We start from the raw sequence: 23,760 nt of genomic DNA on the forward strand, positions 1-23,760 counted from the left end.
AAGGGATATTATTTTAAGACAAGAGGGAAGTAGAAAGACCTGTTGTCACTGAGAGGTAAAGCCAAAGAAAAATAGAAATTCAAGTGGCTGGACATGAGTGTCCTTGCACTTCTCCAAACTCTCAGGTCAAATTCCAAGGGTAGGAGTAGTAGAAATACCTGGTGAGGCTTGCAAGGGAAGGTTCCTAGAGAGTGGGAGTTGTTTTGCTCTTCCCAGTATATTGCCCCCCCCAAAGTATAACCCAATAAAGAAGAACCTTATCATAAATGGTGTAAATGTGTTAAAATTTATTTAGCTGCTGTTAGGCCTGCAGGAGATCTAGAGGTATCCTAATATCCTGGATGCAGGAAGAAAAGATGCTGGTAAAACAGTCATTAGGAAGAGACCCGATGTTTTAAACATGGGAGCTTCAAAGGTTCGTAATAGTTCGTAATAGTGAAATCCAACAGGGACCATAAACTTCAAAAGCAGATTTAAGTTGGATGCTCTGATAGACAAGTTTAGCAATAGGGTGAACCAGGGACCAAACCAGGTGACTACCCCCAAGTGTGTATACTCAAAACAATGTGGTAGATCAGAGTATTTCTCAGGATTCAATCAAGCTCTAAAGAGGGAAAGGTGACCACAAATCTCCTGATTATATCTTTCTCCCCGTTGAATCAGGTCAGATTTGGGCATCCTAACATGGTGTAAGTAATGAGTCAGTCTTCATATCCAGGCTTCAAGGGGCAGGCAAATTTTTCTTACTGTTTCTTGAAACACTTATTCTTGGGACAGCCATCTGGAAATCTCCAAACTCAATGTCATGAGATGCTTAGCCATAAAAGAAAGCTAAATATAAGCACTCAATAGCCCCAGTCAAGCTTCCAAGAGCCTTCGTCCTATGATATGAGGGAGCTGTGCTGGTTGTCTAGGTCAGTTGATCACTTAAAGATACCTGCAGCTTTGGCCAGTTTCTTTCTGCCTCTATATGGGAAACCTCAAGTGAGAAGCCTCCAACAGAGCCCAGTTAGTGCAAAGAGCCTTAATAAACAGAACAACAATACAATAGATAATTCAAAGAGAGTCCAAGAACATTTCATCACTATATGGAAAAGAACTCTCTCCTGGTGAAGCATCCATGCCAGGAATGGATATTTTATGAGTGATAAATAGCCTTTATATATTAAGTTACTTAGATTTCAGGGTCAATTTTGTACCAAAGCCAAACATATAGTTTGTTGAAAAAAAAATGAGTTTTGGGATTTAGTGGTTATCAAAGTATGTTTTGCATACCCAGGAGTCCCTGAGATTGTTTTAGGCAAAGTCAGATCTATTTTTATATAATTGTAAGATATTTTTTGATGTTTGCATAGATGGTACACAAGCAATATTGACCCAAACTCCTGGTGCATTACCATGAGTCATAGCAGTGACAACCAAGTCACAGAAGTCACTGTATGCTTTGCTAGCCATGCACTTGAATTTAAAAACTGGCAATGTTACTTAAGAACATCCTTGACAAAATAGTAAAAATTGCTGATTTTTTATATCTCAATCCTTGAGTATACATCTATTTTATTATCCTGTGTGACCAAATGGAAAATATGCATAAAATACTATGTAATAAGTTATGATGGTTGTGTCAAGGAAAACCACTTGGGTGCTTTTTTGAGTTGTGAACTAAACTAGCTCTTTTTTTTTTTTTTAACATCCCCCAGGATCACTGTTTTTTGGTTTTCTTTTGTTTGTTTGTTTTGTTTTGCTTTTAAAGGATCACTGTTTTTATTTAAAAGAACAACTATAGAGACAGGATGATTATTTAAACTTGGCTTGAATATGAACAAAGACTACTTGTCATTTTAAGAAAAAAAAACAGTGTCTTTGTTTTTGTTAGCAAAATAAGAGTTTTCAAGGAAAAACTAGAAATTTGGCAAGGTAGACTAAATAATAACCTTCATCTTAAAAGTTCCATGCCCTCAACTCCTGGATACTTGAAGTTACATGACAAAATGAACTTTGGAAATACAATTACGGTTACTCACCTTAAAAGAGAGAGATTATCCTGGATTTTCCTGGTGGGGCAAATCACATAAGCCTTTTAAGCAGGGTACTTTATCTAAAAGCAAAAGAGATGTTACAGAAGAGGAGGTCAGAGAGCTTAAAGTATGAGTGTGTAACATACTGTTGCACGTTTGGGGATGGAGAGAGCAGCATGGCTAGAAATGCAGGACTCCTTAGGGAGCTGAGAACCTTCCTGGCTGACACTATTTGAGGAACCAGGAACCAGAGACCTATAGCCACGTGGAATCAAATTCTTGTGGCAACCCGAATGATCCTGGAAGCAGATTCTCCCTCTCGCCTCCAGATAAGAGACTAGGCTGGTTAGTATATTGACTGTACCCTTGCAAGATTCAAGTAGAAAAACTATCTAGATCCATCTGGAATTCTGAAAACATACTCTGAGATCATAAGCAAGTGGTGATTTATGGCAACAGCAGAAAACTGATACGTGTGAAAAACTTAATTGCTGCCTTGACTGATATTTCTCATAAGATCAGTTGTGATATTAATGAACAGTTTTTTGATGCTGTATAATGAAATGTGTCAACATAGGGAGTATTTTCAGCCAATATTTTCCAAGAGATGTTACAAAATTATGCATGAATAGAAGACCTGTGCAAATTGAAAGGTAAACTTGAGTGCAAAGGGAGTGCAAATGAATTCATTGATAAGCTTCCAGATTACTCAGGTAATATTTATTTTTAAGATGCTCTTACTCATTGTGTTGGGTTTTGTTGTAATATTAAAAAAGAGTAACCATAATTTTGTGAAAATACTGTTAGAATATTCCTTCCTTTTCCAGCAAAATAAGTGTACAAGGCTGGGTTTTCTTTAAATATTTCAACTAAGACGTATCACTGGATTGAATACACAAGTATTTATGAAAATCCAACTATATTCTATGGATCCAGATGTCTAGACATTAAAGAGCTTTGCAAAATGTGAGGCAGCTCCACCCTTACCATTATTTGGCAGGGGGCAGTGCTTGTTTTTCATGAGAAAATGATTTGTGTTAAAATGCAATGAACTTTTATTTTGAAATCAATGTGCAGTTAACTTGTTTTTTCTGTTTTGACTTACGGTAAATAATCAAGAGATGATCCATATGAACATAAAAGCAATATAACCCACATAAACAGTTCATTCCACATAACCCCCTAAACTTTTGGGGTTTTTCAGCTTTTAATATGAAAGGGATCCTGAGTTCCAAAGTTCAAGAACAAAAGACTTCATTAATCCCCACAAATACGGATGACATGTGCACCTAGAAGCCCACTGCCTAGTTCTTTTAAGAGCAAATGAGAACTCCTCTCTGTACCCAAAGCATCTTCAGAAAGAGAAAAGGGAGAGAAGATGCTCTGAGAAGGGAGCAAGCATTCCAGGTGTTGACTTGGAGCTTTGAAGTGAATGAAAAAGTCAATCTGAAAAAGTTTGTCTGAAACAGGAAGAAAACAAGTTCTTTTTAATTGGCCAGGTCAAGTATAACTGCCTTACCTTCATCAGCAAAAATAGGGAATCCAGTATATAATATCAGTTTTTTTAAAAATTGTCTTTTACCTTTATTTTATAAAAGAGAAAACTGAGGTTTGGAGAGAGTTAATATCATGCTTTGCTTGAATAGTCCTCTGTTGCCTTCTGAGCAATACATAAATAATACATAAATACCTGTGCAGATAGTGCCTAATGTGTTTCTTGGCAGTGTCACCTGTCACCAAAGTTTTGCACCTGATGTGCTTTATCTGTTTTAAAAAATGCATTTGAGAGAGAGAGAGAGAGAGAAAACACAGGAGTGCAGAGGGAAGGAGCAGAGGGAAGGAGAGACAATTTCCAGCAGGAGCTAAATTTGGGGCTCCATCTCAGGACCCTGACATCGTGACCTGAGCTGGAACCAAGATTCATATGCTTAATCAACTGTGCCACACAGTGCCCCGTGATATGCTTTAGGTTTCACTCAAATCTGTTGATTTTTATACTTCCTGAATACAACATCTTTGTATTCTCCCAAGCTGTGCATTTCTCTTCTGTCTTTAGAATGTCCTTTTCCTTCTGGTACACCTGGAAATCTTACACTTAAAAAGAGTTGTTATCGTCACCTCTTGTCTGAAGCCTCCATTGGTTAATTTCATGAAGATCTCCACCAAGCATGATTAATTCCTTCCTTCTCTGTACCTTAAAAAATTTCACTTATTTCTAAATGGTACTATAAGTTTTAAGTAGGATTGTTTTGTTGACAAAACATGAGATAGAATAGTATTTTCTGATACATTGTTGAATTTGACTTTTCTACTGCTGACTTTCCATTGTACTTTTATCTCTTCTCTTCACATCCCATCTGGCATCTCTATGTATGTTGGCCACGTTACTTTTAGTCCATCTGAATATGTCATTTGAGAGGTGGTTGCATAGGAAACTGAGAATTGACTGTGAAACAGGGAAAACAGGTTATTTTTTTCATCTTATCTGCTGCACTGTGAACCTTGGGAAGACAGATTCTGTCTTTGTGTTCCCAGCATAGTTCTTGGCACATTCAGATGCAGTGTTGAGTAAATATGTGACTGATAAATGCATGGGTGATAACATGTTTGAATTGGATACTCTCTCACTCTTTCTAAAGGTCCTTCCAATTCATAAGCCCTTTCTTTTCTTTTGAACCTCTTTTTCATTTCTCCCTTAATTAATCTTTTCTTCCTGACTTTGTTTTCCTTCCTTTGTCTTTTTTTTTTTTAATATCTAGGATTCTTTCTCTCCAATTTTCTTTTTTTTTCCCTCTTTTTAAAACAAAGAAATACAGACTTGTAATTTAAAATGACTATTTTGTTAGCAGCCTCTGATGGAGATTTTCCTATCTGCCATTTGCCTAACAGTGTGCACTTGCAGATAAATAGGAAATTTTACCTTTTTTTATCATAAGTGAAGATGAACATATTACCCTATTGTTCTTATAGTGAACACTTAATTGAAAAAGATTCCTTTGTGACTCATTTATGGGTTTAAATGGTTTGATGTTGTTGATGAGGAGGGTACCATAATGAAATACTGCCATCAGCTAACACGTGACATTCACTAAACCCTTATGAAAGCAGGAATATGGTTATTGCATTTGCCACCTGGGGCCAATAAACCCCTTATAGGTTTTTATACTTTTTAGTCATTTTATGAAAAATTTACAGAAGAATAAACACATGGGAAAAAAACAAAAAAAACCCTAGACTTATTAATCTAAACACAGCAATACTTTTTGTATTGAGAGAACTATGGTGTACAAACATGATAAAAGGTGCAAGAATACCATCGCATATACTTTTAGCAAAATGGGATGATTTAGGGTCTGTTTTATGGCATATATTTTTCCTTTACAGTCTTAGAAATACATTGTTCCCTCAGAAGTTCTTTAGTTTTAAAAAAATTCATAATGGGTTTCTGTTACACAAATAATCCTACTCTCATTTTTATCTCTCGAGTGCTGCTCTGACTTGTAAGACAGCTTCTTTTGTCAGTTTTCTTTGGTTTAGTGTTTTGGGGGGTAACTCAAAAATTCTGAATTCTCAATTGTGTTTGATAAAAGTAAACACAATGCAGAGAATGTCTTAGGTCTTCCTTAAGTCTTTAGAAAGATGGTGTAATACTTTAGATGATAGAATAAGAAAACCAAGGAAGGGGGCGCCTGGGTGGCCCAGTGGATTAAGTGGCTGCCTTCGCTCAGGTCATGATCTCAGGGTCCTGGGATTGAGCCCCGCATCGGGATCTCTGCTTCTCTCTCTCTCTCTGCCTGCCTCTGTCTACTTGCCATCTCTCTCTCTGTCAAATAAATTTTTTAAAAAAGAAGAAAGGAAACCAAGGAAGGAAATTTTACCATTCTTCTAGGCTACTCCATGATACTTTCTATCTTCCTGTTTTAGTTATTTCATACATCATTGATGGTAACGAAGATTTAATGATAAAATAATCTCTAAGATGGTGAATAATAAAATATTTCAAAAAATCTGGGAAGTATTAAGCTCTAAAGTTCCATTATGTAGCTTATATAGATAAGACTCTCTCGATCCATACAGTAATGGCGAGATTGAGGATGAGGATGTTCTATTACATTTCTCGAAATGAGTAAAATTCCTATTTAATAGCAGGGAAACCTTAAGAATAAATGTTATTAAAAATTCACCCTTACAAATCATTAGAACTGTTTGAAAGAGAACCTCAAAAACTGATCTGACGGAGTCAGATGATATACTGAGAGTTAATAACGTACTAGCCTATTAGTGTCATTCAGAAGACAGTCCTCCTCTCTGTACCACACCTTTCCTATTCTATTCAGAGCACATAATCCGGACAGGAAGTTGAGCTTGCTGGAAAGCGGAGGAGCAGGGAAGCTTCCAAAGCCCATTTGATCACAGACTGTGGGATGGTGATGCCTACCTCGGTAGAGCTACAGGCCGATTGTAGCCCGGAGGAATTTTAGCAGCAGTGTGAGTGCCACATTGCTCTTCATCCTCTCATTCTCCTCTCGCTGAGCAAAGCCACATTAGAGAATCCATACTGAACACCGAACATTAGGCTGGGAACCTTACAAGAAGCCTGTTCTACTTCCAAAATCCAAGAGAAGGTTCTCAACAGAATCAGAGTATAGGTTTCAATTCTGAGTAGAGACCTAAGGTCCATCTCCTGGTGGGTATACACTGAATCAATAAAAGAGTTTTTCTCATTCATGTAACAGTAAAGAACTTAAAAGAAAAAACAAACAAACAAACAAAAAAACCAGAAACTAGCCAAAGGGACCTGCAAACAAACATGACAATACAAGAAATCGGGGCTATAATTCTGAATATTCTGAGAACGAGGACTTCGAAACTGATTTGCAGTAAAATGCATGATGATAGAACTTCTAAGCAGAAGGAAAAAAAAGAAAATTAAGAGAGTTGGGTAACATAAAGTGGAGTTGCAAGGATGCTAAAATGGTACTATAAATCAAGTTCTTATCAGAGTGGTGAAGAAAGTTCTGGCATTGTAGAAATCGCGTCCAGGTTGTGGACGAGAAACTTGAAAATAGAACTAAAATAAGAAAGGAAATAAAAATGCAAAGGCAGGTAATGACATCCATCCCAAGATTTTTCAAAAGTTCAGAAAAAGTACAATGGGGGAACAGTTCATATCAGTAATATTTACTAATGGAGATACTCCTTGATACCAGCTTCCTAACTAATAATTAGTATATTATAGTCATTTAGTCAGTATTTATTGACCACAGGGATCCTGGAAAAATTAATTGATTAGCTAAGTGTTGTCAAATGATAATCTTTAACCAAATGGGGCTGGCAGATATTTTATTTGGCCTGTATGATGTCACTTTAAGAAAAAAATGTTATGCTGATATTAAATAGTGTGACTTAACAAATTCACCTGAATAATTTGGCTGTTTGGGCACACTTAGACCCTATTTCCACATGGCACCTGTTTTTTGATTATGAGTAGTAGCTACTCTCTTTACATGGGGCTTGTATTTTGACTCAGGGCCTACTTCACTACTTATCTAGACACTGGAGTTACTGGAGTTTGTGACCACTCCCCTCCTTTTTACAACAAAGAAAAAGAACCAGTAAGAGCACACTGAATGGCTTATCACAATGCGAGTGTAAATATGAAGAGAGGTCAACAAGTCTAGACATATTCTGGCAAAACAATTAATTACAAAGATCAGGAATAAATTTTTGCAAGTATCTGTGCTAAAAATATGGTTTACCTGCCAAGTAAAAGTCAGAATGAATTTAGTTTTACTCTTCAACAGCAAATATAAGACAGTAATGGAGAAATAATTATGAAGTTACAAGGGAAAATTTTACACTTTAAACTTTTTATTCCTTGTTTTTGGCTATGTAACATTTTTGGGGGGGGACCTTACAAACACATTGCCAACAGGCTACTAAAAAATATATAGGTATACATACATTTTACAGTCAGGTAGAGATCAAGACTTATGAATGTTTAAAGGACAGTGGTTAGCTCTGAAGCCATTTAAACATAGAATTGCCAAAATAATTAGTGCATGTATGGCCACAACACTGAGTTGTAATGGCAACATCATTTCACAAGCAGAAAAATAATAACACAAACACATATCCCAAACTCCAAACCCCACACTAGCAAAGGTTAAAAAAATAGACATGTCATCAAAAGGTAGTAATAACATGCTGAGTGATTACTTGTGCATAAAAAGAGATTTAGCATGGGTTCCTGGTGGCTCAGTGGGTTAAGTCTCTGTCTTGACCTCAGGTCATGATCCCAGGGTCTCAAGATCAAGCCCCACATCAGGGCATTCTGCTCAGCAGGGAACCTGCTTCCTTCTCTGTCTCTTTCTCTGCCTACTTGTGATCTCTGTCAAATAAATAAATAAAATCTTAAAAAAAATAAAAAGATTCAACAGATACCATTTAGTTCATAATGTTGGTAATCAGATAAATCCAGGTTTTGAAAAAATTTAAAGCTAAACAACATATACAAAATAGTAAGAAACAAAACAACACCTAACAGTCTAACAGTGATGGTCTCACGTGATACCCGAAAAGAGAAAATTCACTAAAGGAACAATATAATTACTGGTAATCACAAATTATCCTGTTGAAGTAATCATTGACAAGAGTTACCAATTCCTAAATAAGGAATTATATATAGTGTCAAATGCTGCCAGTCAGGTGTGTACTTTGTGTTACTTTTTCCCCTTCTGTTGGCTAACCAGTTTAATTCACAACATAGTTATACAGAAGTGGATATTGTGACGACTGCTTTTAAAATGAAAGTTCTTTTTTTAAAACATTTTTTTTTAAGATTTTACTTATTTATTTGACAGAGACACAGCGAGAGAGGAAACACAAGCAGGGTAGTGGGAGAGGCAGAGGCAGGCTTCCTGCTGAGCAGGGAGCCTGAGGTAGGGCTCAATCCCAGGACTCAGGGACCATGACCTGAGCTGAAAGCAGCTATTCAATGGACTGAGTCACCCAGGTGCCCCTAAAATGAAAGTTCTTCTGAAACTCCCTCCTTCCTTACCTCCCCCAACCCCATAGTATATCATTAGTCATCCCTCACAACCCTGAGGCAGCAGCTCATTCTGCCCGTGGGTCCTGTCCCCATGCTTTAATAAACCATCATTTTCACCCCCCCCCCAAAAGAAAAAAAGAGAGAGAGAGAGAGAGAGATGAAGAATAAGAAACAGAATTTGGGTAGTTTGAAACAATCTGCCCAGTAGTACTGAACAGCATGAGAATTTTCATCCCCAGCATCAGGGTACTCTTCTCACTAGGGGTGATTCAGTAGGATGACTAGGACTGACCTCTGGTACCAGTAAATCAAGGACTCCACCCAAACTGAGACGGTAAATACATTTGAGTGATATTTCCAAAAGAGTTTTGAAATTGATTTTGTTAAAAAAAAAAAAAAAAGGAAGGGGAGGGGAATTGTGTTCAATCTTTTTAATACTTCCTTATGTTATTGTTTTATTTAAAAAACATTTTAATGAGTGTCTTGGGAGTAGAGACTACAGTCATCTTACTGCTTACGTCATAAAGAAAATGCATACTTAGATCACTGTTCCCCTTAAGGTTTGGTCAGCAAGCCATTTGAGTTCTAATTTTTGAGGGGGTTGATAAATCTAGAAGTGCATCGAGCCCACCGTAGTCTTCTTCAATTGAGGGGTCTAGAGGTGAGGCCATGGAAATTTAGGGTCTTAATAAGTTCCCCAAGTGACATTAATATATAATGGAATGTGAAGACTACTGTTACTTCTTTTTCTTTTCTTTTTCCTTTTGTGAATCCTCCATTCATGTCTTTTTTTTTTAATGCAGTATAGTTGACAGACAATATTATATTAGTTTCAGGTATATAACATAGTAATTTGCTGAATGTATATATTACACAATGCTTACCGTGATTGTATAGTTACCATCTATCACCATACAAAGTTATTGCAATAGTATCAACTGTATTTCCTATGCTGTACTTCTCATCCTTATGACTTAGAACTGGAAGTTTGTGTCTCTTAATCCCCTTCATTTATTTCCCCCCATCTCTCCACCCTACTTGCCTCTCTGGCAATACCACTCTGTTCCATTTATGAGTCGGCCTCTCTGGCAATACCACTCTGTTCCATTTATGAGTCTGCTTTTGACTTTTTGTTCATTCATATTCTTTTTACATTCCACATACAAGCACATTCATACAGTGTTTGTCTTTTAAAATCTGACTTATTTCACTTGTCATAATACCATCTAGATGTATCTATGTAGTCACAAAGCATTATTGCTTTCTCCGGCTAAGTAATAATCCATCATCCATATGTATTTCACATCTTCTTTATCTAATGATGAACACTGAGGTTTCTTGCATATCTTTGCAGTTGTAAATAATGCTTCAGTAAATGTAGGGGCACATATATCTTTGTGAATTAATGTTTTCATTTTCTTTGGATAAATATTCAGAATTGGAATTACTGAATCACATGATATTTTTTAAATTTTTGAGGAATGTTCATTCTGTTTTTCATAGTGGCTGCACCAATTTACATTCCCACCAGTAGTGCATGGGGGTTCCCTTTTCTACACATCTGTGCCAATACTTCTTACATCTTGTCTTGCTGATACTAACCACACTGACAGGTAGAAGGTGCTATCTCATGGTGTTGATTTGCATTTCCCCAATAATGAGTGATGTTGAGCATCTTTTCATGTGTCTGTTGGCCATCTGTACATTTTCTCTGGAAAAATGTCTATTCAGGTTCCCTCATTTTTTTATTAGATTGTTTCAGTGTTGAGTTATATGACTTTTTTATTATTTTGGGCATTGACCCTTTATTGGACATACTATTTGCTAATATCTTAACCTGTTTAGTAGGTTACCCTTTTGTTTTGTTGATGGTTTCCTTTACAATGCCAAAGTTTTTTAGTGTGGGTTGTCCCAATTGTTTATTTTTGGTCTTGTTTTCCTTATCCTGAGAAGACAGATTCAGGAAAATACTGTTAAGGTTAGTGTCCAAGAGAATACTGCCTATATTTTCTTTAAGAAGTTTTATAGTTTCAGGTCTGAAATTTACATTTTTAATCCCTTTTGAGCTTATTTTTGTGTATGGTATAAAAAAGTGGTCCAGTTTCATTATTTTGCATGTACTGTGCAGTTTTCCCAATACCTTGTATTGACGAGGCTGTCTTTTCCTCATTGTATATTCCTGCCATCTTTGTGATAAATTGACCATAAAAATGTGGGTCTGTTTCTGGGCTTACTATTCTATTCCACTGATGCATATGTCTTTTTTTGTACTAGTACCATACTGTTTAGATTACTAGAGCTTTGGAGTATAGATTGCACTTGGAATTGTGATCCCTTGAGCTTTATTCTTCTATTTCAAAATGACATTGGCTATTTTTTGTGTGTCTGATTCTATACAAATTTTAGGATTATTTGTTCTAGTCCTGTGTAAAATACTATTGGTATTTTGATAGGGATTGCATTAAATCAGTAAATTGCTTTGCATAGTATATAGACATTTAACAGTATTCAGTCTTTCAATCCATGAGTGTGGTATATCTTTCCATTTATTTATGGCATCATCATCTTTTTTTTTCCATCATAGTCTTAAGAATTTTCATAGTACAGATCTTTTAGCTTCTTGGTTAAATTTATCCTTAGGTGTTTTATTCTTTTTGATGTAGTTGTATATGGAATTGGTTTCTGAATTTCTCTTTCTCCTAGTTCAGTATTAATGTATAGTAACAACAGATTCCTCTATATTGATTTTTAAAAATTTTTTATTTTTTATTAACATACAATGTGTTTTAAGCCCCAGGGATACAGGTCTGTGAATCACCAGGTTTACCCCCTTCACAGCACTCACCATAGCACATACCTTCCCCAGTATCCATAACCCAATCACCCTCTCCCCATCCCCCTCCCCGTGGCAACCCTCAGTTTGTTTGGTGAGATTAAGAGTCTCTTATGGTTTGTCTCCCTCTATATTGATTTTTTATGCTACAACTTTACTGAATTCACATACTGTTTCTAACTTTTACTTGAAACAGTTACTACTTGTTTCTAACTAGTCTTTGGGGTTTTCTATAACTATCATGTCACCTGCAGATAGTCAAAATTTCAGTTATTTTTTTTTGGCCAATTTGGATGCCTTTTATTTCTTCTTACTTGATTGTAGTGTCCATGACTTCCAGTACTATGTTTGTAGTTTGCTACAAACTCTTAGCACTGCTTTTTTGTTTCCCAAAGTCTTTGAAACATCGTGTATCCATTTTCATTTGTCTTTCACTTTCATTTCTGTCATTTGATTTTCTTTTTGATTTCTTCATTGACTGCTCAGTAGCATGTTGTTTAACCTTTTGTGTTTAGCCTTTATATAGTTTCTAGTTTTTTCTTGTAATTGATTTCTAGTTTCACCCTGGTATGGTTAGAAAAGTTGCTTGATATGATTACAAACTTCCTAAATTCCTTGAAAATTGTTTTGTGGCCTAATGTGTAATGTATCCTGAGGATCGTTCCATATGCACCTGAAAAAAATATTTATAGATGGAATATTTTGTTTATATCTGTCCATCTGGTCTAATATGTTGTTCAAAGACATTGTTTCCTCATTGATATCTTGTCTGCATTATCTACCCATTGATGTAAGTGGGGTGTTCATGTCCCCTACTGTTAACTGTTTTACCGTCAATTTCACCTTTCATGCCTGTTAATTGAAGAGCGCTTTTTAGAAAAAATGGAAATAAAGCTAGGATCTTCGTAACTCAGTAGCATTTTGGTTTTTCTGTTACCCTTTCTGGTAGGCAGCTTCTAAACTAGCTCCTAAGTGATCTTGCTTCCTGGTGTTCTCTCCCTCGTGTATCTTCCTTCCCTTCAGTAATAACTGGATCTTCTGAATTACCCATGGTGAACAGAATGTAACAAGGGTATGGAATGTCTCTTCTGAGAATAAGCTGCTTAAGTACAATAGCACAAGTCTTGGGTGTGCTCTCTCTCCCTTTGCCTGTGGCCACAGCTAGTTCACCCTGCGGGAAGCTAACTGCGATATCATGAGGTAGACCCAAGGAGAGGCCTAGGACAGTGAGCTTGATATCAAATTCTTCAGACCCAGTTAGTCCTTTCAGATGACTGTAGCTCCTACTGACAGCTTGAATACGCCCCTCATCATGAGGACCCTGAGCCAGAGGCACTCAGTTCCACTATGCCTGGATTCCTGACCCATAGAAACTGTGAGATAATAAATACATGTTGTCTTAAAGCTGTAAGTAATTTGCTACACGATGCACAGCTAATTCTTCCTTAAGGCATAAGACACAGGATTGTTCTCTAGCATACTTACGATTCCAGCCATTTCTGTAGTTTTCTCTTTGGACTGTTATTTCCCTAGCTTCTCCTCTTATGTTCTCCTCATGATCCCCATGACCTAGTTTCCTCACCATGTAATGGTCTTTGACTCAGATCTCTATTTATAGTCTAGGCAGATGCTAGATCAGGTCAGTTTAGGCGGTAACCTGGTCCCTTAATGTTGAGATCCAGGCAGACCGACACAAGTTGTTGCTATTGAACGTTATTTCCGAACACTGTTAGTATTCAACATGAAATTTCTCCATTTAGCTATATCTTAAGGGATATTTGAAATGCACTAACATACTGTTTTCCTTTCAAGAGGTTGAGTTACTTGGGCCAGCTGAGTTTATAGGATTAGAAATTATTTGAGTGGTATTTACACAGAACTCATATATAAGTGCAAAGAAAAGATAAGCCTTCTAAATGTGAGACTGTAGAGCTTAAAAAGAGGTCAATTTAGGGTCTGTGGGGACACAGTAGTTTTTATGAAGCTGGTCTATTAGTCACTTAAGCATTGTGTGGCATTTTCTAACCCTACCTAATTTGGCACAAACATGCAATGCAAACTTGAGGTAGAAAAGTATCATTATCACTAACCTATTTCCTTTCTTAGGATATTGAGAAATTTCTTTGCATAGCCAAACTCCTAAAGTAATTGCCCAAGAGTAAATCTGTTGATATGGCAATAAGATGATGTAGAGGGCATGGTGCTATCCTCTAAATTTTTCTTAAACCCGCTGAGCTGTGAGGACTCGATCTAATGTACTCTGTTGTGGCCTGAACCTCTGCTGGGAGTACATGATTAACAGTGTTGTGAAACAATGCTGACAAGGACTTTGGCCAAGAACCTCCCTGTAGTATATGGTAGCTAGACAAAGACTTTGCCTGCTGATGCCAAATCAGCCATTGTGCTCTGTCAAAACTACTAGTCAAGCTGTTTATTTGCCACCAGGGAGAGAAAATGACCTGAAGATTGCCTGGGTTTTGCAATTTATGACTAGCTCTCCTGGCATCATGAAGACAGACGTACTGCTGCAGCTCTGTATTTCCACTTCTGTTCCCTAAGCTAATTGTTTGTATTAACAGTGAAGTGATTAAAAACATAGGCCTAGAGGTCAGGCGTCTAGTCCCATCACTTAGTTCTGTGTCCTTGCCTGGAGTATTTGAATTCTCAGTCTCAGTTTTCTCATCTGTAAATGGGTATTGTAATAGTACCTAACTCAGAGTAGGAGAGGGTCAAGAAGATAAAAGGGGAAAATATATGGAAAACTCTTAAAGTATTGGCTGGCATGTAGCAGTTAACAGAAGTAGATAGTAGGGGCACCTGCATGGCTGAGTTTGTTAAGCATCTGATTCTTGATTTTGGCTCAGGTTATGATCTCAGGGTCCTGGGATCGAGACCCTCATCTAGCTCGAGGCTCAGTGGGGAGCCTGCTTGGTACTTTTTTTTTTCTCTCTCTTGCTGCCTCTCCTCCTCTCTAAAAATAAATAGATCTTTAAAAGAAAAAAGCCAATACTAGTATTTTTACTATTAATATTACTAATAGCTCTCAATTCAGTAAAATTACACATAAGCTTCAGTGAAAAATCCTTTTATGAGCAATCATGTTGTAATTCTGCTTCTCTTTACTTACATAGTTAAGATATTGAGCCTTCTTAAGAGGCTATAGTTCTGATGACAGTTGAGACTTTAATTTCAAAATTTAAAGTGCATTATTAAAGTTAAAGACAAAATTAAATATGTAATTCCAAATGTACTCTTAGTACTTAACTCTAAAATTTGGGGGTCTTACATTGTGTTTTTACAAACGGCTTTTAACTTAAAATGTACCCATTTTACATATGTCAGTATTTTCTGTTTACTGGAAACCAACACATCTGGGTTCTCTTTCAACTTTGAAAAGCTGTCCCAACTGTAACACTTTTTATATACTCTTTCTTCTAATAAATTGTTCTTGGTGCTTTTTTCATTACTAATGAAAAAGTTTTCCAGCTCCCCTCTAAATCTGCATAGATAAGGAATCATGTGTTTGTAATGCAGGTGCATACCCCAAGCTTAAGTGCTTTTCTGATGAAGAATAAGGAGAAGTAACCAGATGTTCATTTTTCTGCCAGCATGATCAGCATTTAACTGGGAATCCTGAATTTGTTTCGTCTTTTTTCTTTTCTTTATTTTTTCCCCTTAGAGAGAGTTATAATTGAACCACCCCCCTACATGAGGGTCACGGTAGTCAGAATGTCCATCTGTTGTTAGGGTGTGCACATCCTAAATTTAGTTGAGGAAGTGCAGGTTGGAAGCAGATCTGGATCCTTAGATCCAGAGATCTTAGCTGAGTCATTCCATTAGTCACAGAATCTGACTGATTAAATTTTACTTGAGATTCTTGATTTAGTGGCATTTACTCTACTGTGACAAAAAGGTCTTTGGTTTAGTTACAAGAATATCCTTAAAACTATCTTGTATTTTGAGAAGACCTCATCACCATCCATCTTTCTTGCAAATGAATATGTGTCAAAATTATTATTGTAGTGACTAAACCTCCTAACCTTTTCTTAGAATTATGGGTTTGAAACTCCACTTTCATTTCTATATATAATGACAGCACTCAGAACAGCCTTAGAATTTGCAAAGATTCCCAAACCAAGTGATGTTTGATACTTCTATCAATTACTGTAGTTTTGGAAAGGCATTTACCCAGGAGGGATATTAAGTGAACAGTAGGTGGGTGTTCTAAATTTGCTCGTTTCAGAGCTGTACAATGATGCTGTGGATCTCTGGTATATTGTAAAATATTAGGCCACTATATGGTTCAAACCCGAGGTAACTCTGTTGTTATTCCCCAGAAAAAGTATTGTACTCTTTGAAGTGGATTAATTAAATCATTCATTCAATGATTATTTATTCAGCTGATTAATTTATTGACTTATTTTGAGTTCTGTAATTATAGTAGTGAACAAAGAAGTTTCTTTTGTAATAGAACTTACTTTTTAGTGGGAGGAAAAGAACAAAAAACATCAACACATGTGTGTCAGAGAGCAAAAAATAGAATGGGGAAAAATAAAAATGACAAGAAACAGGAATATATGAAGGTCAGGAAGGGATGGGGTAATTAATGTAGGTAAGATCTCTACACAAGAAGTATGTGCTGGAGCATAGAAGGAAATAAGACTAGTTCACATTTAGGACATGCCACTAGACAAGGGCACGATTGGCTTGATTAAGGAACAGTGAGTGATAAGGCTAAATGTGGCTGAGGCAAAGTGAGCAAGGGGGAGGTATTAGGGGATGAAGTCAAAGGGTAAGGGTGAAGGAGTTGCCATATTGGACATAGGAGATCATTAGGCCTCTGGCTTCTGGTTTGATTGACCTGGCAAATACCAGATACTCTTGAACAAAGGAAGGAGATGAATTATCTTGTGTTTTAAAGAGATTGTTTTGGTTGCTCTGGGAAAAGACACTGGAAAAAAAAAATAGGGCATGAAGAGAGGCTCAGGACCAATTAGTAGTCCAAGTAGGATGAGAACTGAAAATTGGCCATTGGATTTAGCAGTGTGAAGAACATATTGTGACCTTGATAAGAAGGTCGTCATCACATAGCATTTTACATAAGTGTACCCTGAGATGGATTTTTGCATGCTATATTAGGGATCAACTCCTGTGGAAGGAGAAGAAGAAAGCAGGATAGAGTAGAGGATGAATTTGAGATGTCATGTGTTTGAACTGTGATGCAAGCTCAAAAAAAAAAAAAAAAGCCTGGGGCATTCAATGGAGGGCTGTGAATATACAAATGGAGTCTCAAGAATATTTTGCATTAAATATCTGGGTTTTTCTAAGCCTGCAAAAATCGATCGTTGGCTGTATGCTCACCCACCAGGAGAGGCATGTGCTTGGGTTCAGGCAGCTTTTTGCAACTGAGGCAAATCCTAAAGTAACTGAGAGCTGTAAGCTGTTTGTGCAATGATCCAGTGGTAAGAGAAAATGTCAGCACAAGAGAGGGGGAAGGAAAATGGCATCTAGTTGACCTTTGTGCAGAGTAGTGATTATCAAAGCATATGCATATAATTATGTCAATCTCATCCAGTTTAATATCTTTAGTGACATAAAGTTTATGTTTATTAGAGGAAAACTCTGTAAGGAAATCCAAAGACTATGTTTTTCATACTCATTTTAAAAGGTCCTTTTGCAGGTGAGCCCAGCATTGTTTTCTTTTACAGATTTTTTTTTATGAATTATTCACTTCATCAACATGTAAAAATATCATGCTGCCATTATAGTTAAAATTTGATTGGACAGAAGTGCATCATGATGAACAATAATTATTTTTCTATTTTGTGCAATTTGGTTATTCCCCAAAAAAATCTGTAGTAGCAGCAGCATACTTTTTCCTACAATGGAGCCTGAAATGTAGGCTTCAGGAATGGATATGAGGTAATACTAACATCTGGAGTAGAGTAACTGGGTAAGAATCAGTGACACATGAAGGAAGTCATGTATTTTCCTTCAACTCACCTGCTTTTCAGTATGGAACATGCTAGATATATGAGCACAGTAAACTGAACAGAAACTTAAGTATGGAACATACAACAAATTCAAAACCTGTGTACATTAACGTGGCTGTACCTCAGTTCATCTCTTCAAGTCTAAAAAAGAGATATTATTCTAACTTCCTGACTTCATAGTGAACACAGATTTAAACATTTTACATCAGAAATCAATAAAATTAGCAGTACTATGCCATTCTGGGCAGGTCAGTGAATGCACTAGCAAACTTACCTGTTGAACTAAGGTTCACTCCACTTAAGAGGGCCGCTTAGGCAAGAGTAGTTTGAGGTAGAGTGAACTCATGTGGACTTGTAAACTTTTGAGAAGTTAGTGAGAAAAGACATAGAAATTTCTCATCTGGATGTCACTGAATAGTACAGTAAACAGACACATGAGAGCAGCAATTGATGACGTCTGAATGTTTCTTCCAACCTTAGGATTCTCTTCAACTCTGTCCCAGAAGCACTCTTTGCTGATGGCTGAACCACTTTATTTCTCTACGCCTCACTTCTCTTCCTGATAAATTTGTGAATGTTCTTGTAACACATCTGGTGAAGTGGTTGTAAGGAAACCTATCCCTAAAGATTATTTTCACCCATAGTTTTGATTCAGCAGAGGTCTATCAGCTGACAATAAAACATCCCCATATTTTCCCAAGCCTCTTTCTCAAAAAGTAAAAGAGGATGCACATCTATGAATAGCTCATCATTATGGATTATCAAGGCCATGAACAGAAAGAAAGGAATCGTAAAAATCAGGCACCCTGAAAGAAACTCAAAATATAGTTCACAGTGGATTCCATTGGTAGCTTCTCCTTTTCATTTCAGTCCAAGCTTAATTCCAATACCCAGCAACTATTACAGATAGGGCATTCCTTTGCCAGGAATGTTCTTCTTGCCACAAGTTACGCAAATCACTCTCTCTCATTCAGTATTCTTCAGTTACATCAAGACTCACGGATGTTTTTTAACTCACAAATCCAGTAGGATTTATAGTTTGCAAAAGATTCTTCTAGATGTAATTAAAAAGTCAGGTATTTTTCACAATTTTGAATTGTCTTATTCTCTCATCCATACTTAGCTCAGTGTTCTGCCATAAAAGACCCTAGGTAAATGCCCTCCAGATGCAGTCATGAGTTTTCTAAAGGAATACTTTGTGTATCCTTAAAGGGCACGATCCAGATCTGGTTAAATATATGGCTTTTAAATCAACATATACCCTTTTAGACTTTTAATCAATTATATTTCTAAGGATTGACTGAAGTTTGCATTTTTCAAAGAGCTTTGGCCTAGATAATTTGGATTGATTAACCTGAAAGTGAAATTGGCAGCCACTGTTTTCACTGTGAAGTCAGTGAAAAGCAATTAAAAAAAAATTCCTCACAAAGGAATACAGTTTTTTCTCTTTAACTTAAATCTTAAAAGATTTCAGAAACAAAATACAGCAGAAATAATTATCTGCTTGTTTAAGAAATATTCTTTGATGCTCTGGGGTTCTAAATAATAAACAAAAGCCATTTATTTCAAACTAAAGTCTTGACAAATCTTGAAACTGAATAATGATCTTGAAATCTGAAATTGTCTTGAAATCTAAAATAATCTTACATCATAATCTCAAAACTAAAATCTTAACATAAATAATGGTATGTGCATAAGGACAACTCACCTCTAAAAGATAATTTCTGGATTAATAGTGCATCTTAAAAACATGGCAGTACCTACTAAAATTGAAAAACATGATTGAGGGGGTACATGAGTGGCTCAGTGGGTTAAGCCTCTGCCTTCGGCTCAGGTCATGATTTCGGAGTCCTGAGATCTCCCTCTGTCCATCCTTCTCCCCACTTTCTCTCTCTCTCTCAAAAGAAAAAAAAAAGTCAATTAAATCAACCTAGTATATATTAGACACCTAATATATACTTAGTTCCATGATAATAACATAGTCCAGTAACTTACAAATTCCTACATTCAAGAAGCTTATGAAGTAGAAGGAGAATAAAGAAATGAATTATATACATAAAAATGACACAGTGTGTATTAAAAATGTTAAAATCTGGAATAATATTGAAGTTTGAATGGGGTGAGGTGGTAATTTTGGCGAGGATACAAGCTGGAAAAAAAAAATCAAATAGGCCGGAAACCCAATAGAGGCTTGGGAAATAGTGAATCACACAGTTTAGTTTAAGTATTGGCACAGGTGTAGAAACAGGAAGACCTTAAGCTGGCATGGTTGCCTGGAGGCATTAAGCACACTTTTTTTCTACAAACATGTAGAATTAAAAAACAGGATACTGACTTCCAAATCACAATAGGAAGTAAAAGGAAATGAAACATTTCTTTCTAATTATTTTTGCTATAAAACATTGTTCTGTTAAGAGTGAGCATCGAGCATCATACTCATTCAGGACTTTTTTTTTTTTTTTAAGAGAAATAAGATACAAATGAGTTTTGGGATTAATGGAAGCTACAAGTCATCAGAAGATATTACAGCTTCCATCCTCTATGCATTAAATAAACTGGCAATATAACATTTAGGAAAAAGTGTTAAAAATTCCAGTGTAAATTAACAAGGAAGCCAATTAATAGCAAATGTTAATATATATCACTTTCTGTTCTGCCAAGAACAGAAGTATCAAGAAAGTAGTATTATAACGTTTCCAATGGATAGAAATGAGTATCTATACCTTATAAATGTAGATCATCATGGCTCTGCTCAAACATTCACTTGGTATAGATAAAATTGGAATAAAAATTAGTCAACATATAACAGAGTCAGATTAATAGAGAAGTTGATAGTGACTGCTTTAGTGCAGCACTGATAAGACATTTTGCAATGATGAATGTGGCTGAGTATTTCAGATGTTGCTGCTGTGACTGAGGAATAGAACTTTTAATTTTCCTTCATTTTAACTGATTAAAATTCAGTCACATGTAAGACAGTGGCTTATATATTGGGTCACCCACTTCTAGCATTTTCTGTGTTTATGTTTCCAAGTGGCTGAATTTAAAAAATTTCCCCATCCATCATTAGTTTTAGGCTTTGTTGAAAGGTGGATTCAAAAGTGATGTGTGTTGTTTCTGACTTAAAGAGTAATGCATGCTTCATTTGTAGTCTAAATTCCAGTTTTGTAGATGTTCTTTGGCAGCATACAGCGCAATGTAGTAAGGATTTGTAATGTCAGTCAACAATAGCCCAATTGCAGAAGACAATTAATACTGTTGGATTTCTGTCTAGAGACTATAACAGGCACTACGCATTTGAGAATATTTGATTAGAAGTAGTATCAGTAGGTTACCAAAAAGGAATCAAATGATGCCCTGCTAATAAAACAAGGAATAACTAAGATAAACTAAGATAAAGGTCCGTTCATCTGTCTTTCTTTCTCTCTCTCTCTCTCTCTCTCCCTTCCTTCCTTTCTTTTTCTTTCTCTTCCTTTCCTTTCCTTTTCCTTCCTTCCTTCTTCTCTCTTTCCCTCCTTGCTTCCTTCCTTCCACCTTTCTATCCTTCTTTCCTTCTTTTTACTATAATGTTCGTCTAACATGAGCTAAGCGCTTCTTAGTTTTCTGAGAGCTAATGAAAAATAATTTAAGGATTTAAACATCTTTCTTTCTTTATTAAATATATCTCATGGATGTTAATGCATTTTTTATCACCTGACTAAGCGGAAAAGCAGTACACCATTTCAAATGCCCCAATTGTCCGAAACTTGAAATTGCTCAGTAGCTGATGAGTTTTAGAAGGCAGGAAGTGATTTATCATGAGAGTCATTTGAAAGAATTCGTGCAAGATCAGTTTCCTAACCTGAACATGTAACAAATTCTTCCTTAGGACACTTTCAGAATCATGTATTCTTTTTCCAAAGAACATAGACATGGGTCTCAGCTCTCAAGAAAATAAATGAATCAAATCATGCCAGTGACCCATATATGAAGCTACCACCAAAACAAAGGAGTTTACATCATTGGGTTAAAACATGAATATTCAAATATGGTCAGGAAAACAGAACATAGATACAAACAATATGCAAAAACGAGAACTATCAAAAGCATTGTGAGAGACGTATTTTCTTGAGATTAAAAATAATTGTATAAAATTAACTAATTCTGCTACAGAGCATTTGAACTGCAAAAGCACCAGGTCTAGAAGTATTTCCTGAAGTGTGAACCAGGTATAAATTATAATTTTATCCTCTGGATAATGAATTGGAAACAACCTGTTGGTACCTTCATACTCAGGTTGGAGCATTACATGTCACTGAATGAACAGTAATAGTATCAGATACTACTTTCCATTCCAGTTATAGTGTTTGACTTCTTTGACTAGACTAAGATTATATAGTAACCCAAAAAATGGCAAGTGACATTCATATCGGTGTGTGTGCATATATGTATGTATGTATTATATGTATATTATTATTATATTATATTATATGTATATTGTACTATATATTATATATTATATGTATATAATATATATTTATATATTATATATATAAAGGACATTTTTATGGCTCAAATTGTATACATATATACTATATTATATACAGTATATATATTATATGTAATATATATTTTTACCATATTTCATATATCTGGTATTGATGGGTATTAAGGTTAGAAATAAAGTTTATTTTAAACTAAACTGCTGGAAAATCATTTGCTTTTATGAAAATAAAAAAGCAGTTCACTGAGTAGTATACAGTTCATTAATTTATACGTTATAATTAATACCAAAAATAAATGTAATATTTTGTTAGCAAAACCTAACTAAAACCTGGAAATAAGGCACAAAAGGACTTTATGTTGTTTCAGTATCATACTAAAGTGCTATTTATCAAACTAGGTCATCTGAATTTCTAAGGGAATATGACTTAATGGTCTCACTATTTACTACTACTCAGGACCCAGATTCTGCAAAGTTAGAGATTAAGTTGAGGAAAATAGATAATAGGAAAGTTATTTTTGTACACTGTTGATGTAATTGATTTCTGTCTTACAGAGAAGGTAATTTCCTAAGTTATAATTTTTGTAATCATTTTTAAAATCTAAGCTTTTTCTAAAACTTACTATTTTATATGTGGGGATTTTTTTCTCCTCTTGAACCATTTTTGCATTTTGTTGATTTTTTGTTAATGACTCAAACAAAACTTGGACACAGACTCACCATGAATTTATGACAATTATGCTTTTAACATTTTGTTCCTGATCGCTATTGTATTTTGTTGTTAAGATTTTTAAAAGCTGGTAGCATGCAGTGGAATGCCTGGTGGTATTTCTCATCTGAAAAAAACATAAGGTTATGTGATATTTGAGGCTGAGATAAGCTGAGAAAGAGTATCCTCTCTGTGTGAAATAGCTTATGATTGTCCACACACCATCTGTTCATCACAATCAATGCAATGACCATCAGAAGTAAGAGGAGGCAAATCTGTAAACTTCCAATTTAATAGTGTTTCTAAACCATCATTATCATTAAGGCAAAATTCATTAAATTATCTGTTGTGCTGAGTCGTAGATGGATCAATTTAACAACATGGCTCTTGCCTCCTAGGAAAAGACCAATTTAAATAGACACTGGTGATAAATTCAAGGGCAAAATGATGTACACATAAATGTATCACTATGAACAGATTAAATGAGTAAGATGAATGTTAATTTTAAAAATAAAAGAAAATGGGGGTGCCTGGGTGGCTCAGTGGGTTGGGGCCTCTGCCTTTGGCTCAGGTCATGATCTCAGGGTCCTGGGACCAAGCCCCGCATAGGGCTCTCTGTTCAGCAGGGAGCCTGCTTCCCTTCTCCCCCTCTGCCTGCCTCTGAAAAGAAAAT

At 35.9% G+C, this 23,760-nt stretch overlaps 1 long non-coding RNA gene across 1 annotated transcript in view; it reads right to left on the reverse strand.

The window, feature by feature from the left end:
• LOC123388900 overlaps nt 1-23,760 on the reverse strand; it is an 85,591-nt gene that overhangs the window by 15,243 nt on the left and 46,588 nt on the right. The window contains exon 2 of the long non-coding RNA XR_006603417.1: nt 2,025-2,098. This is a non-coding gene — a long non-coding RNA (uncharacterized LOC123388900). The remainder of the gene's footprint in view (nt 1-2,024; nt 2,099-23,760) is intronic.

This window comes from Mustela putorius, unplaced genomic scaffold (genome assembly GCF_011764305.1).
Source record: "Mustela putorius furo isolate JIRA1106 unplaced genomic scaffold, ASM1176430v1.1 tig00003923_pilon_pilon_pilon, whole genome shotgun sequence".
Lineage (NCBI taxonomy): Eukaryota > Metazoa > Chordata > Mammalia > Carnivora > Mustelidae > Mustela > Mustela putorius.